Genomic DNA, 14,850 nt, shown 5'->3' with positions numbered 1-14,850 from the left:
AATTTATATGGTAAGTCAAACTATGATTTACTCAGTTTGCTTGTCATTAAAAGAAGTTCATCGCATCTGACGGTTTTCAGTACCTTTTAGTAGGGTCTTCAGTATAAATTGAATTTGTGAAGACTGTAGCAATGTGTAGGACGCTATGAGTGTCATGATAGTTTATCAAACACTTTGAATGTCTACAAGGCTAAGAAAACTTTCTTTTGAGACTTGTGCTAGCAGTATTTCCTCAGGGGAAATTACTTTCTTTGAGGCTGGAATGAGTTTTCTTAAGTTAGAGCGATTGACTTAGTTTCACATGTAGGGAAGCTCATTTAACGTGGTTCCCTGCACTTTGCATGTTACTCTGGTACTAGAGATGTATTTCTGTTTAGGATACCTTGTGTTCTTGTAACTCCAGCCAACTTTCAAAAGGAGCCCAATGCTTTCAGTGGTGCAAAGGACATTGCCATTACACCTCCTACTACTTGCCTTGCAGTGTTTATTTTAGATAGATATATTGCGCGTAATTGCTGAGGTCTCATTCTCCTTCGTAATCGTCCCCTGGTCGCTTTGTCAAGTGGTGCCCTAACACGATAAAGCTACAGGAGGATGTCATCTGACATGAGGGACAATCAATTGCCTAGCATACAATGGAATATATTTATCATGGTATTGAAATGGGTAGCAGGCCAGACAGGATGCCCAACTGAAGATTAACATTCTGAGATGAAAGAAACTAGGGCATTATTTGAGGCTCCTACATTTGTTTGAAGTTGTGATCGATCCCAATATTCTTGAGTTCTCTATAGGTTAGCTGATAGGGATGTGCAAAAACGAAGATGTTAGAATCTGTTATTCATAGTTTTTATTATTCCCACTAACCGTAGCATAAACCTTCCTACCTCAACTTATCAGATAACTTATTTGCTAGTGGTGTACCATAACCTAAAAGATTTTCAGTGAGAAGGGTATGCTGTCACTCGACTGGCCATGAGATGTTTTTATCTACGTCCTAATATAGGTGCTAGAGTTGTCTCGAGAGGGGTAGCAAATAAGACCTAGGATTGAGAGTATGCTAGGTGGAAAATAAAATTGAGTTTAGAATTCTTAATGATCTGTGGATTTTCACAATATTACAGACTCCATAGTATTAATTATCAATGCTTTATAAAGATCTGTTTTTTGTTGTTACATTACTTTGGAAATATTCAAGTTCTAAAAATTGACTAACAGTGGACTTTTCCATCTGCAGAATATATAGAATGACCAGCAGAGGCAGTGTGCAGAAGCAAGTTTCCATGTGTTGCTGAGACCAAAAAACAAAACAAAAGAACCTCGTTCCTCAGCCTTTCATCTGCAGAATATATTGAGTGACCAGCAGAGGCAGTGTGCAGAAGAGAATTTCCCTGCATTGTTGAGACCAAAAAAAAAAAACAGAACCTCGTTCCTCAGCCTTTCATCTGCAGAATATATTGAGGCAGTTTGCAGAAGAAAATTTCCCTGCGTTGCTGAGACCCAAAAAAAAAAACCTCGTTCCTCAGCCTTTCATCTGCAGAATATATTGAGTGACCAGCAGAGGCAGTGTGCAGAAGAGAATTTCCGTGCATTACTGAGACCAAAAAAAAACAAAAAACTTGTTCATCAGCCTTTCATCTGCAGAATATATTGAATGACCAGCAGGCAGTGTTGCAGAAGAGAATGACTCTGCGTTCCCGAGACCAAAAAAAAAAAAACCTCGTTCCTCAGCCTTTCATCTGCAGAATATATTGAGTGACCAGCAGAGGCAGTGTGCAGAAGAGAATTTTCCTTCGTTGCTGAGACCAAAAACAAAACAAAAAAAACCTTGTTACTCAGCCTTTCATCTGCACACTATATTGTGACCAGCAGAGGCAGTGGGCAGAAGAGAATTTCCCTGCGTTGCTGAGACCAAAAAACCTCGTTCCTCAGCCTTTCATCTGCAGAATATATTGAGTGACCAGCAGAGGCAGTTTGCAGACGAGAATTTCCCTGCATTGCTGAGACCAAAAAAAAAAAAAAGAACCTCGTTCCTCAGCCTTTCATCTGCAGAATATATTGAGGCAGTTTGCAGAAGAGAATTTCCCTGCGTTGCTGAGACCCAAAAAAAAAACCTCGTTCCTCAGCCTTTCATCTGCAGAATATATTGATTGACCAGCAGAGGCAGTGTGCAGAAGAGAATTTCCGTGCATTACTGAGACCAAAAAAAAAAAAAACTTGTGTATCAGCCTTTCATCTGCAGAATATATTGAATGACCAGCAGGCAGTGTTGCAGAAGAGAATGACTGCGTTCCTGAGACGAAATAAAAAAAAACTCCATCAGCATTCTTTACTCCGTTTTCAATTTATATGGTAAGTCAAACTATGATTTACTCAGTTTGCTTGTCATTAAAAGAAGTTCATCGCATCTGACGGTTTTCAGTACCTTTTAGTAGGGTCTTCAGTATAAATTGAATTTGTGAAGACTGTAGCAATGTGTAGGACGCTATGAGTGTCATGATAGTTTATCAAACACTTTGAATGTCTACAAGGCTAAGAAAACTTTCTTTTGAGACTTGTGCTAGCAGTATTTCCTCAGGGGAAATTACTTTCTTTGAGGCTGGAATGAGTTTTCTTAAGTTAGAGCGATTGACTTAGTTTCACATGTAGGGAAGCTCATTTAACGTGGTTCCCTGCACTTTGCATGTTACTCTGGTACTAGAGATGTATTTCTGTTTAGGATACCTTGTGTTCTTGTAACTCCAGCCAACTTTCAAAAGGAGCCCAATGCTTTCAGTGGTGCAAAGGACATTGCCATTACACCTCCTACTACTTGCCTTGCAGTGTTTATTTTAGATAGATATATTGCGCGTAATTGCTGAGGTCTCATTCTCCTTCGTAATCGTCCCCTGGTCGCTTTGTCAAGTGGTGCCCTAACACGATAAAGCTACAGGAGGATGTCATCTGACATGAGGGACAATCAATTGCCTAGCATACAATGGAATATATTTATCATGGTATTGAAATGGGTAGCAGGCCAGACAGGATGCCCAACTGAAGATTAACATTCTGAGATGAAAGAAACTAGGGCATTATTTGAGGCTCCTACATTTGTTTGAAGGTGTGATCGATCCCAATATTCTTGAGTTCTCTATAGGTTAGCTGATAGGGATGTGCAAAAACGAAGATGTTAGAATCTGTTATTCATAGTTTTTATTATTCCCACTAACCGTAGCATAAACCTTCCTACCTCAACTTATCAGATAACTTATTTGCTAGTGGTGTACCATAACCTAAAAGATTTTCAGTGAGAAGGGTATGCTGTCACTCGACTGGCCATGAGATGTTTTTATCTACGTCCTAATATAGGTGCTAGAGTTGTCTCGAGAGGGGTAGCAAATAAGACCTAGGATTGAGAGTATGCTAGGTGGAAAATAAAATTGAGTTTAGAATTCTTAATGATCTGTGGATTTTCACAATATTACAGACTCCATAGTATTAATTATCAATGCTTTATAAAGATCTGTTTTTTGTTGTTACATTACTTTGGAAATATTCAAGTTCTAAAAATTGACTAACAGTGGACTTTTCCATCTGCAGAATATATAGAATGACCAGCAGAGGCAGTGTGCAGAAGCAAGTTTCCATGTGTTGCTGAGACCAAAAAAAAAAACAAAAGAACCTCGTTCCTCAGCCTTTCATCTGCAGAATATATTGAGTGACCAGCAGAGGCAGTGTGCAGAAGAGAATTTCCCTGCATTGTTGAGACCAAAAAAAAAAAACAGAACCTCGTTCCTCAGCCTTTCATCTGCAGAATATATTGAGGCAGTTTGCAGAAGAAAATTTCCCTGCGTTGCTGAGACCCAAAAAAAAAAACCTCGTTCCTCAGCCTTTCATCTGCAGAATATATTGAGTGACCAGCAGAGGCAGTGTGCAGAAGAGAATTTCTGTGCATTACTGAGACCAAAAAAAAAAAAAAAACTTGTTCATCAGCCTTTCATCTGCAGAATATATTGAATGACCAGCAGGCAGTGTTGCAGAAGAGAATGACTCTGCGTTCCTGAGACCAAAAAAAAAAAAACCTCGTTCCTCAGCCTTTCATCTGCAGAATATATTGAGTGACCAGCAGAGGCAGTGTGCAGAAGAGAATTTTCCTTCGTTGCTGAGACCAAAAACAAAACAAAAAAAACCTTGTTACTCAGCCTTTCATCTGCACACTATATTGTGACCAGCAGAGGCAGTGGGCAGAAGAGAATTTCCCTGCGTTGCTGAGACCAAAAAACCTCGTTCCTCAGCCTTTCATCTGCAGAATATATTGAGTGACCAGCAGAGGCAGTTTGCAGACGAGAATTTCCCTGCATTGCTGAGACCAAAAAAAAAAAAAAGAACCTCGTTCCTCAGCCTTTCATCTGCAGAATATATTGAGGCAGTTTGCAGAAGAGAATTTCCCTGCGTTGCTGAGACCCAAAAAAAAAACCTCGTTCCTCAGCCTTTCATCTGCAGAATATATTGATTGACCAGCAGAGGCAGTGTGCAGAAGAGAATTTCCGTGCATTACTGAGACCAAAAAAAAAAAAAACTTGTGTATCAGCCTTTCATCTGCAGAATATATTGAATGACCAGCAGGCAGTGTTGCAGAAGAGAATGACTGCGTTCCTGAGACGAAATAAAAAAAAACTCCATCAGCATTCTTTACTCCGTTTTCAATTTATATGGTAAGTCAAACTATGATTTACTCAGTTTGCTTGTCATTAAAAGAAGTTCATCGCATCTGACGGTTTTCAGTACCTTTTAGTAGGGTCTTCAGTATAAATTGAATTTGTGAAGACTGTAGCAATGTGTAGGACGCTATGAGTGTCATGATAGTTTATCAAACACTTTGAATGTCTACAAGGCTAAGAAAACTTTCTTTTGAGACTTGTGCTAGCAGTATTTCCTCAGGGGAAATTACTTTCTTTGAGGCTGGAATGAGTTTTCTTAAGTTAGAGCGATTGACTTAGTTTCACATGTAGGGAAGCTCATTTAACGTGGTTCCCTGCACTTTGCATGTTACTCTGGTACTAGAGATGTATTTCTGTTTAGGATACCTTGTGTTCTTGTAACTCCAGCCAACTTTCAAAAGGAGCCCAATGCTTTCAGTGGTGCAAAGGACATTGCCATTACACCTCCTACTACTTGCCTTGCAGTGTTTATTTTAGATAGATATATTGCGCGTAATTGCTGAGGTCTCATTCTCCTTCGTAATCGTCCCCTGGTCGCTTTGTCAAGTGGTGCCCTAACACGATAAAGCTACAGGAGGATGTCATCTGACATGAGGGACAATCAATTGCCTAGCATACAATGGAATATATTTATCATGGTATTGAAATGGGTAGCAGGCCAGACAGGATGCCCAACTGAAGATTAACATTCTGAGATGAAAGAAACTAGGGCATTATTTGAGGCTCCTACATTTGTTTGAAGGTGTGATCGATCCCAATATTCTTGAGTTCTCTATAGGTTAGCTGATAGGGATGTGCAAAAACGAAGATGTTAGAATCTGTTATTCATAGTTTTTATTATTCCCACTAACCGTAGCATAAACCTTCCTACCTCAACTTATCAGATAACTTATTTGCTAGTGGTGTACCATAACCTAAAAGATTTTCAGTGAGAAGGGTATGCTGTCACTCGACTGGCCATGAGATGTTTTTATCTACGTCCTAATATAGGTGCTAGAGTTGTCTCGAGAGGGGTAGCAAATAAGACATAGGATTGAGAGTATGCTAGGTGGAAAATAAAATTGAGTTTAGAATTCTTAATGATCTGTGGATTTTCACAATATTACAGACTCCATAGTATTAATTATCAATGCTTTATAAAGATCTGTTTTTTGTTGTTACATTACTTCGGAAATATTCAAGTTCTAAAAATTGACTAACAGTGGACTTTTCCATCTGCAGAATATATAGAATGACCAGCAGAGGCAGTGTGCAGAAGCAAGTTTCCATGTGTTGCTGAGACCAAAAAAAAAAAAAAAAAGAACCTCGTTCCTCAGCCTTTCATCTGCAGAATATATTGAGTGACCAGCAGAGGCAGTGTGCAGAAGAGAATTTCCCTGCATTGTTGAGACCAAAAAAAAAAAACAGAACCTCGTTCCTCAGCCTTTCATCTGCAGAATATATTGAGGCAGTTTGCAGAAGAGAATTTCCCTGCGTTGCTGAGACCCAAAAAAAAAAACCTCGTTCCTCAGCCTTTCATCTGCAGAATATATTGAGTGACCAGCAGAGGCAGTGTGCAGAAGAGAATTTCCGTGCATTACTGAGACCAAAAAAAAAAAAAAAACTTGTTCATCAGCCTTTCATCTGCAGAATATATTGAATGACCAGCAGGCAGTGTTGCAGAAGAGAATGACTCTGCGTTCCTGAGACCAAAAAAAAAAAAACCTCGTTCCTCAGCCTTTCATCTGCAGAATATATTGAGTGACCAGCAGAGGCAGTGTGCAGAAGAGAATTTTCCTTCGTTGCTGAGACCAAAAACAAAACAAAAAAAACCTTGTTACTCAGCCTTTCATCTGCACACTATATTGTGACCAGCAGAGGCAGTGGGCAGAAGAGAATTTCCCTGCGTTGCTGAGACCAAAAAACCTCGTTCCTCAGCCTTTCATCTGCAGAATATATTGAGTGACCAGCAGAGGCAGTTTGCAGACGAGAATTTCCCTGCATTGCTGAGACCAAAAAAAAAAAAAAGAACCTCGTTCCTCAGCCTTTCATCTGCAGAATATATTGAGGCAGTTTGCAGAAGAGAATTTCCCTGCGTTGCTGAGACCCAAAAAAAAAACCTCGTTCCTCAGCCTTTCATCTGCAGAATATATTGATTGACCAGCAGAGGCAGTGTGCAGAAGAGAATTTCCGTGCATTAATGAGACCAAAAAAAAAAAAAAACTTGTTTATCAGCCTTTCATCTGCAGAATATATTGAATGACCAGCAGGCAGTGTTGCAGAAGAGAATGACTGCGTTCCTGAGACGAAATAAAAAAAAACTCCATCAGCATTCTTTACTCCGTTTTCAATTTATATGGTAAGTCAAACTATGATTTACTCAGTTTGCTTGTCATTAAAAGAAGTTCATCGCATCTGACGGTTTTCAGTACCTTTTAGTAGGGTCTTCAGTATAAATTGAATTTGTGAAGACTGTAGCAATGTGTAGGACGCTATGAGTGTCATGATAGTTTATCAAACACTTTGAATGTCTACAAGGCTAAGAAAACTTTCTTTGGAGACTTGTGCTAGCAGTATTTCCTCAGGGGAAATTACTTTCTTTGAGGCTGGAATGAGTTTTCTTAAGTTAGAGCGATTGACTTAGTTTCACATGTAGGGAAGCTCATTTAACGTGGTTTCCTGCACTTTGCATGTTACTCTGGTATTAGAGATGTATTTCTGTTTAGGATACCTTGTGTTCTTGTAACTCCAGCCAACTTTCAAAAGGAGCCCAATGCTTTCAGTGGTGCAAAGGACATTGCCATTACACCTCCTACTACTTGCCTTGCAGTGTTTATTTTAGATAGATATATTGCGCGTAATTGCTGAGGTCTCATTCTCCTTCGTAATCGTCCCCTGGTCGCTTTGTCAAGTGGTGCCCTAACACGATAAAGCTACAGGAGGATGTCATCTGACATGAGGGACAATCAATTGCCTAGCATACAATGGAATATATTTATCATGGTATTGAAATGGGTAGCAGGCCAGACAGGATGCCCAACTGAAGATTAACATTCTGAGATGAAAGAAACTAGGGCATTATTTGAGGCTCCTACATTTGTTTGAAGGTGTGATCGATCCCAATATTCTTGAGTTCTCTATAGGTTAGCTGATAGGGATGTGCAAAAACGAAGATGTTAGAATCTGTTATTCATAGTTTTTATTATTCCCACTAACCGTAGCATAAACCTTCCTACCTCAACTTATCAGATAACTTATTTGCTAGTGGTGTACCATAACCTAAAAGATTTTCAGTGAGAAGGGTATGCTGTCACTCGACTGGCCATGAGATGTTTTTATCTACGTCCTAATATAGGTGCTAGAGTTGTCTCGAGAGGGGTAGCAAATAAGACCTAGGATTGAGAGTATGCTAGGTGGAAAATAAAATTGAGTTTAGAATTCTTAATGATCTGTGGATTTTCACAATATTACAGACTCCATAGTATTAATTATCAATGCTTTATAAAGATCTGTTTTTTGTTGTTACATTACTTTGGAAATATTCAAGTTCTAAAAATTGACTAACAGTGGACTTTTCCATCTGCAGAATATATAGAATGACCAGCAGAGGCAGTGTGCAGAAGCAAGTTTCCATGTGTTGCTGAGACCAAAAAAAAAAACAAAAGAACCTCGTTCCTCAGCCTTTCATCTGCAGAATATATTGAGTGACCAGCAGAGGCAGTGTGCAGAAGAGAATTTCCCTGCATTGTTGAGACCAAAAAAAAAAAACAGAACCTCGTTCCTCAGCCTTTCATCTGCAGAATATATTGAGGCAGTTTGCAGAAGAGAATTTCCCTGCGTTGCTGAGACCCAAAAAAAAAAACCTCGTTCCTCAGCCTTTCATCTGCAGAATATATTGAGTGACCAGCAGAGGCAGTGTGCAGAAGAGAATTTCCGTGCATTACTGACACCAAAAAAAAAACCAAAAACTTGTTCATCAGCCTTTCATCTGCAGAATATATTGAATGACCAGCAGGCAGTGTTGCAGAAGAGAATGACTCTGCGTTCCTGAGACCAAAAAAAAAAAAACCTCGTTCCTCAGCCTTTCATCTGCAGAATATATTGAGGCAGTTTGCAGAAGAGAATTTCCCTGCGTTGCTGAGACCCAAAAAAAAAAACCTCGTTCCTCAGCCTTTCATCTGCAGAATATATTGAGTGACCAGCAGAGGCAGTGTGCAGAAGAGAATTTCCGTGCATTACTGAGACCAAAAAAAAACAAAAAACTTGTTCATCAGCCTTTCATCTGCAGAATATATTGAATGACCAGCAGGCAGTGTTGCAGAAGAGAATGACTCTGCGTTCCTGAGACCAAAAAAAAAAAAACCTCGTTCCTCAGCCTTTCATCTGCAGAATATATTGAGTGCCCAGCAGAGGCAGTGTGCAGAAGAGAATTTTCCTTCGTTGCTGAGACCAAAAACAAAACAAAAAAAACCTTGTTACTCAGCCTTTCATCTGCACACTATATTGTGACCAGCAGAGGCAGTGGGCAGAAGAGAATTTCCCTGCGTTGCTGAGACCAAAAAACCTCGTTCCTCAGCCTTTCATCTGCAGAATATATTGAGTGACCAGCAGAGGCAGTTTGCAGACGAGAATTTCCCTGCATTGCTGAGACCAAAAAAAAAAAAAAGAACCTCGTTCCTCAGCCTTTCATCTGCAGAATATATTGAGGCAGTTTGCAGAAGAGAATTTCCCTGCGTTGCTGAGACCCAAAAAAAAAACCTCGTTCCTCAGCCTTTCATCTGCAGAATATATTGATTGACCAGCAGAGGCAGTGTGCAGAAGAGAATTTCCGTGCATTACTGAGACCAAAAAAAAAAAAAAACTTGTTTATCAGCCTTTCATCTGCAGAATATATTGAATGACCAGCAGGCAGTGTTGCAGAAGAGAATGACTGCGTTCCTGAGACGAAATAAAAAAAAACTCCATCAGCATTCTTTACTCCGTTTTCAATTTATATGGTAAGTCAATCTATGATTTACTCAGTTTGCTTGTCATTAAAAGAAGTTCATCGCATCTGACGGTTTTCAGTACCTTTTAGTAGGGTCTTCAGTATAAATTGAATTTGTGAAGACTGTAGCAATGTGTAGGACGCTATGAGTGTCATGATAGTTTATCAAACACTTTGAATGTCTACAAGGCTAAGAAAACTTTCTTTTGAGACTTGTGCTAGCAGTATTTCCTCAGGGGAAATTACTTTCTTTGAGGCTGGAATGAGTTTTCTTAAGTTAGAGCGATTGACTTAGTTTCACATGTAGGGAAGCTCATTTAACGTGGTTCCCTGCACTTTGCATGTTACTCTGGTACTAGAGATGTATTTCTGTTTAGGATACCTTGTGTTCTTGTAACTCCAGCCAACTTTCAAAAGGAGCCCAATGCTTTCAGTGGTGCAAAGGACATTGCCATTACACCTCCTACTACTTGCCTTGCAGTGTTTATTTTAGATAGATATATTGCGCGTAATTGCTGAGGTCTCATTCTCCTTCGTAATCGTCCCCTGGTCGCTTTGTCAAGTGGTGCCCTAACATGATAAAGCTACAGGAGGATGTCATCTGACATGAGGGACAATCAATTGCCTAGCATACAATGGAATATATTTATCATGGTATTGAAATGGGTAGCAGGCCAGACAGGATGCCCAACTGAAGATTAACATTCTGAGATGAAAGAAACTAGGGCATTATTTGAGGCTCCTACATTTGTTTGAAGGTGTGATCGATCCTAACATTCTTGAGTTCTCCATAGGTTAGCTGATAGGGATGTGCAAAACGAAGATGTTAGAATCTGTTATTCATAGTTTTTATTATTCCCACTAACCGTAGCATAAACCTTCCTACCTCAACTTATCAGATAACTTATTTGCTAGTGGTGTACCATAACCTAAAAGATTTTCAGTGAGAAGGGTATGCTGTCACTCGACTGGCCATGAGATCTTTTTATCCACGTCCTAATATAGGTGCTAGAGTTGTCTCGAGAGGGGTAGCAAATAAGACATAGGATTGAGAGTATGCTAGGTGGAAAATAAAATTGAGTTTAGAATTCTTAATGATCTGTGGATTTTCACAATATTACAGACTCCATAGTATTAATTATCAATGCTTTATAAAGATCTGTTTTTTGTTGTTACATTACTTTGGAAATATTCAAGTTCTAAAAATTGACTAACAGTGGACTTTTCCATCTGCAGAATATATAGAATGACCAGCAGAGGCAGTGTGCAGAAGCAAGTTTCCATGTGCTGCTGAGACCCAAAAAAAAACCAAAAGAACCTCGTTCCTCAGCCTTTCATCTGCAGAATATATTGAGTGACCAGCAGAGGCAGTGTGCAGAAGAGAATTTCCCTGCATTGTTGAGACCAAAAAAAAAAAAAAGAACCTCGTTCCTCAGCCTTTCATCTGCAGAATATATTGAGGCAGTTTGCAGAAGAGAATTTCCCTGCGTTGCTGAGACCCAAAAAAAAAAACCTCGTTCCTCAGCCTTTCATCTGCAGAATATATTGAGTGACCAGCAGAGGCAGTGTGCAGAAGAGAATTTCCGTGCATTACTGAGACCAAAAAAAAAAAAAAAACTTGTTCATCAGCCTTTCATCTGCAGAATATATTGAATGACCAGCAGGCAGTGTTGCAGAAGAGAATGACTCTGCGTTCCTGAGACCAAAAAAAAAAAAACCTCGTTCCTCAGCCTTTCATCTGCAGAATATATTGAGTGCCCAGCAGAGGCAGTGTGCAGAAGAGAATTTTCCTTCGTTGCTGAGACCAAAAACAAAACAAAAAAAACCTTGTTACTCAGCCTTTCATCTGCACACTATATTGTGACCAGCAGAGGCAGTGGGCAGAAGAGAATTTCCCTGCGTTGCTGAGACCAAAAAACCTCGTTCCTCAGCCTTTCATCTGCAGAATATATTGAGTGACCAGCAGAGGCAGTTTGCAGACGAGAATTTCCCTGCATTGCTGAGACCAAAAAAAAAAAAAAGAACCTCGTTCCTCAGCCTTTCATCTGCAGAATATATTGAGGCAGTTTGCAGAAGAGAATTTCCCTGCGTTGCTGAGACCCAAAAAAAAAACCTCGTTCCTCAGCCTTTCATCTGCAGAATATATTGATTGACCAGCAGAGGCAGTGTGCAGAAGAGAATTTCCGTGCATTACTGAGACCAAAAAAAAAAAAAACTTGTGTATCAGCCTTTCATCTGCAGAATATATTGAATGACCAGCAGGCAGTGTTGCAGAAGAGAATGACTGCGTTCCTGAGACGAAATAAAAAAAAACTCCATCAGCATTCTTTACTCCGTTTTCAATTTATATGGTAAGTCAAACTATGATTTACTCAGTTTGCTTGTCATTAAAAGAAGTTCATCGCATCTGACGGTTTTCAGTACCTTTTAGTAGGGTCTTCAGTATAAATTGAATTTGTGAAGACTGTAGCAATGTGTAGGACGCTATGAGTGTCATGATAGTTTATCAAACACTTTGAATGTCTACAAGGCTAAGAAAACTTTCTTTTGAGACTTGTGCTAGCAGTATTTCCTCAGGGGAAATTACTTTCTTTGAGGCTGGAATGAGTTTTCTTAAGTTAGAGCGATTGACTTAGTTTCACATGTAGGGAAGCTCATTTAACGTGGTTCCCTGCACTTTGCATGTTACTCTGGTACTAGAGATGTATTTCTGTTTAGGATACCTTGTGTTCTTGTAACTCCAGCCAACTTTCAAAAGGAGCCCAATGCTTTCAGTGGTGCAAAGGACATTGCCATTACACCTCCTACTACTTGCCTTGCAGTGTTTATTTTAGATAGATATATTGCGCGTAATTGCTGAGGTCTCATTCTCCTTCGTAATCGTCCCCTGGTCGCTTTGTCAAGTGGTGCCCTAACACGATAAAGCTACAGGAGGATGTCATCTGACATGAGGGACAATCAATTGCCTAGCATACAATGGAATATATTTATCATGGTATTGAAATGGGTAGCAGGCCAGACAGGATGCCCAACTGAAGATTAACATTCTGAGATGAAAGAAACTAGGGCATTATTTGAGGCTCCTACATTTGTTTGAAGGTGTGATCGATCCCAATATTCTTGAGTTCTCTATAGGTTAGCTGATAGGGATGTGCAAAAACGAAGATGTTAGAATCTGTTATTCATAGTTTTTATTATTCCCACTAACCGTAGCATAAACCTTCCTACCTCAACTTATCAGATAACTTATTTGCTAGTGGTGTACCATAACCTAAAAGATTTTCAGTGAGAAGGGTATGCTGTCACTCGACTGGCCATGAGATCTTTTTATCTACGTCCTAATATAGGTGCTAGAGTTGTCTCGAGAGGGGTAGCAAATAAGACCTAGGATTGAGAGTATGCTAGGTGGAAAATAAAATTGAGTTTAGAATTCTTAATGATCTGTGGATTTTCACAATATTACAGACTCCATAGTATTAATTATCAATGCTTTATAAAGATCTGTTTTTTGTTGTTACATTACTTTGGAAATATTCAAGTTCTAAAAATTGACTAACAGTGGACTTTTCCATCTGCAGAATATATAGAATGACCAGCAGAGGCAGTGTGCAGAAGCAAGTTTCCATGTGTTGCTGAGACCAAAAAAAAAAACAAAAGAACCTCGTTCCTCAGCCTTTCATCTGCAGAATATATTGAGTGACCAGCAGAGGCAGTGTGCAGAAGAGAATTTCCCTGCATTGTTGAGACCAAAAAAAAAAAACAGAACCTCGTTCCTCAGCCTTTCATCTGCAGAATATATTGAGGCAGTTTGCAGAAGAAAATTTCCCTGCGTTGCTGAGACCCAAAAAAAAAAACCTCGTTCCTCAGCCTTTCATCTGCAGAATATATTGAGTGACCAGCAGAGGCAGTGTGCAGAAGAGAATTTCCGTGCATTACTGAGACCAAAAAAAAAAAAAAAACTTGTTCATCAGCCTTTCATCTGCAGAATATATTGAATGACCAGCAGGCAGTGTTGCAGAAGAGAATGACTCTGCGTTCCTGAGACCAAAAAAAAAAAAACCTCGTTCCTCAGCCTTTCATCTGCAGAATATATTGAGTGACCAGCAGAGGCAGTGTGCAGAAGAGAATTTTCCTTCGTTGCTGAGACCAAAAACAAAACAAAAAAAACCTTGTTACTCAGCCTTTCATCTGCACACTATATTGTGACCAGCAGAGGCAGTGGGCAGAAGAGAATTTCCCTGCGTTGCTGAGACCAAAAAACCTCGTTCCTCAGCCTTTCATCTGCAGAATATATTGAGTGACCAGCAGAGGCAGTTTGCAGACGAGAATTTCCCTGCATTGCTGAGACCCAAAAAAAAAACCTCGTTCCTCAGCCTTTCATCTGCAGAATATATTGATTGACCAGCAGAGGCAGTGTGCAGAAGAGAATTTCCGTGCATTACTGAGACCAAAAAAAAAAAAAACTTGTGTATCAGCCTTTCATCTGCAGAATATATTGAATGACCAGCAGGCAGTGTTGCAGAAGAGAATGACTGCGTTCCTGAGACGAAATAAAAAAAAACTCCATCAGCATTCTTTACTCCGTTTTCAATTTATATGGTAAGTCAAACTATGATTTACTCAGTTTGCTTGTCATTAAAAGAAGTTCATCGCATCTGACGGTTTTCAGTACCTTTTAGTAGGGTCTTCAGTATAAATTGAATTTGTGAAGACTGTAGCAATGTGTAGGACGCTATGAGTGTCATGATAGTTTATCAAACACTTTGAATGTCTACAAGGCTAAGAAAACTTTCTTTTGAGACTTGTGCTAGCAGTATTTCCTCAGGGGAAATTACTTTCTTTGAGGCTGGAATGAGTTTTCTTAAGTTAGAGCGATTGACTTAGTTTCACATGTAGGGAAGCTCATTTAACGTGGTTCCCTGCACTTTGCATGTTACTCTGGTACTAGAGATGTATTTCTGTTTAGGATACCTTGTGTTCTTGTAACTCCAGCCAACTTTCAAAAGGAGCCCAATGCTTTCAGTGGTGCAAAGGACATTGCCATTACACCTCCTACTACTTGCCTTGCAGTGTTTATTTTAGATAGATATATTGCGCGTAATTGCTGAGGTCTCATTCTCCTTCGTAATCGTCCCCTGGTCGCTTTGTCAAGTGGTGCCCTAACATGATAAAGCTACAGGAGGA

At 39.6% G+C, this 14,850-nt stretch overlaps 1 long non-coding RNA gene across 1 annotated transcript; it reads left to right on the top strand.

Annotated features, from left to right (window-relative positions):
• The first annotated feature begins 8,818 nt into the window (after positions 1-8,818).
• LOC146796309 (uncharacterized) lies at positions 8,819-14,115 on the top strand. The gene is made up of 3 exons (XR_014969594.1): positions 8,819-9,676; positions 10,903-12,017; positions 13,245-14,115. It is a non-coding gene; the product is annotated as an uncharacterized LOC146796309 (long non-coding RNA).
• Positions 14,116-14,850: the final 735 nt, after the last annotated feature.

The sequence above is a fragment of the Triturus cristatus genome, chromosome 10, assembly GCF_964204655.1.
Source record: "Triturus cristatus chromosome 10, aTriCri1.1, whole genome shotgun sequence".
Lineage (NCBI taxonomy): Eukaryota > Metazoa > Chordata > Amphibia > Caudata > Salamandridae > Triturus > Triturus cristatus.
This window is presented reverse-complemented; position numbering and strand designations above follow the sequence as displayed.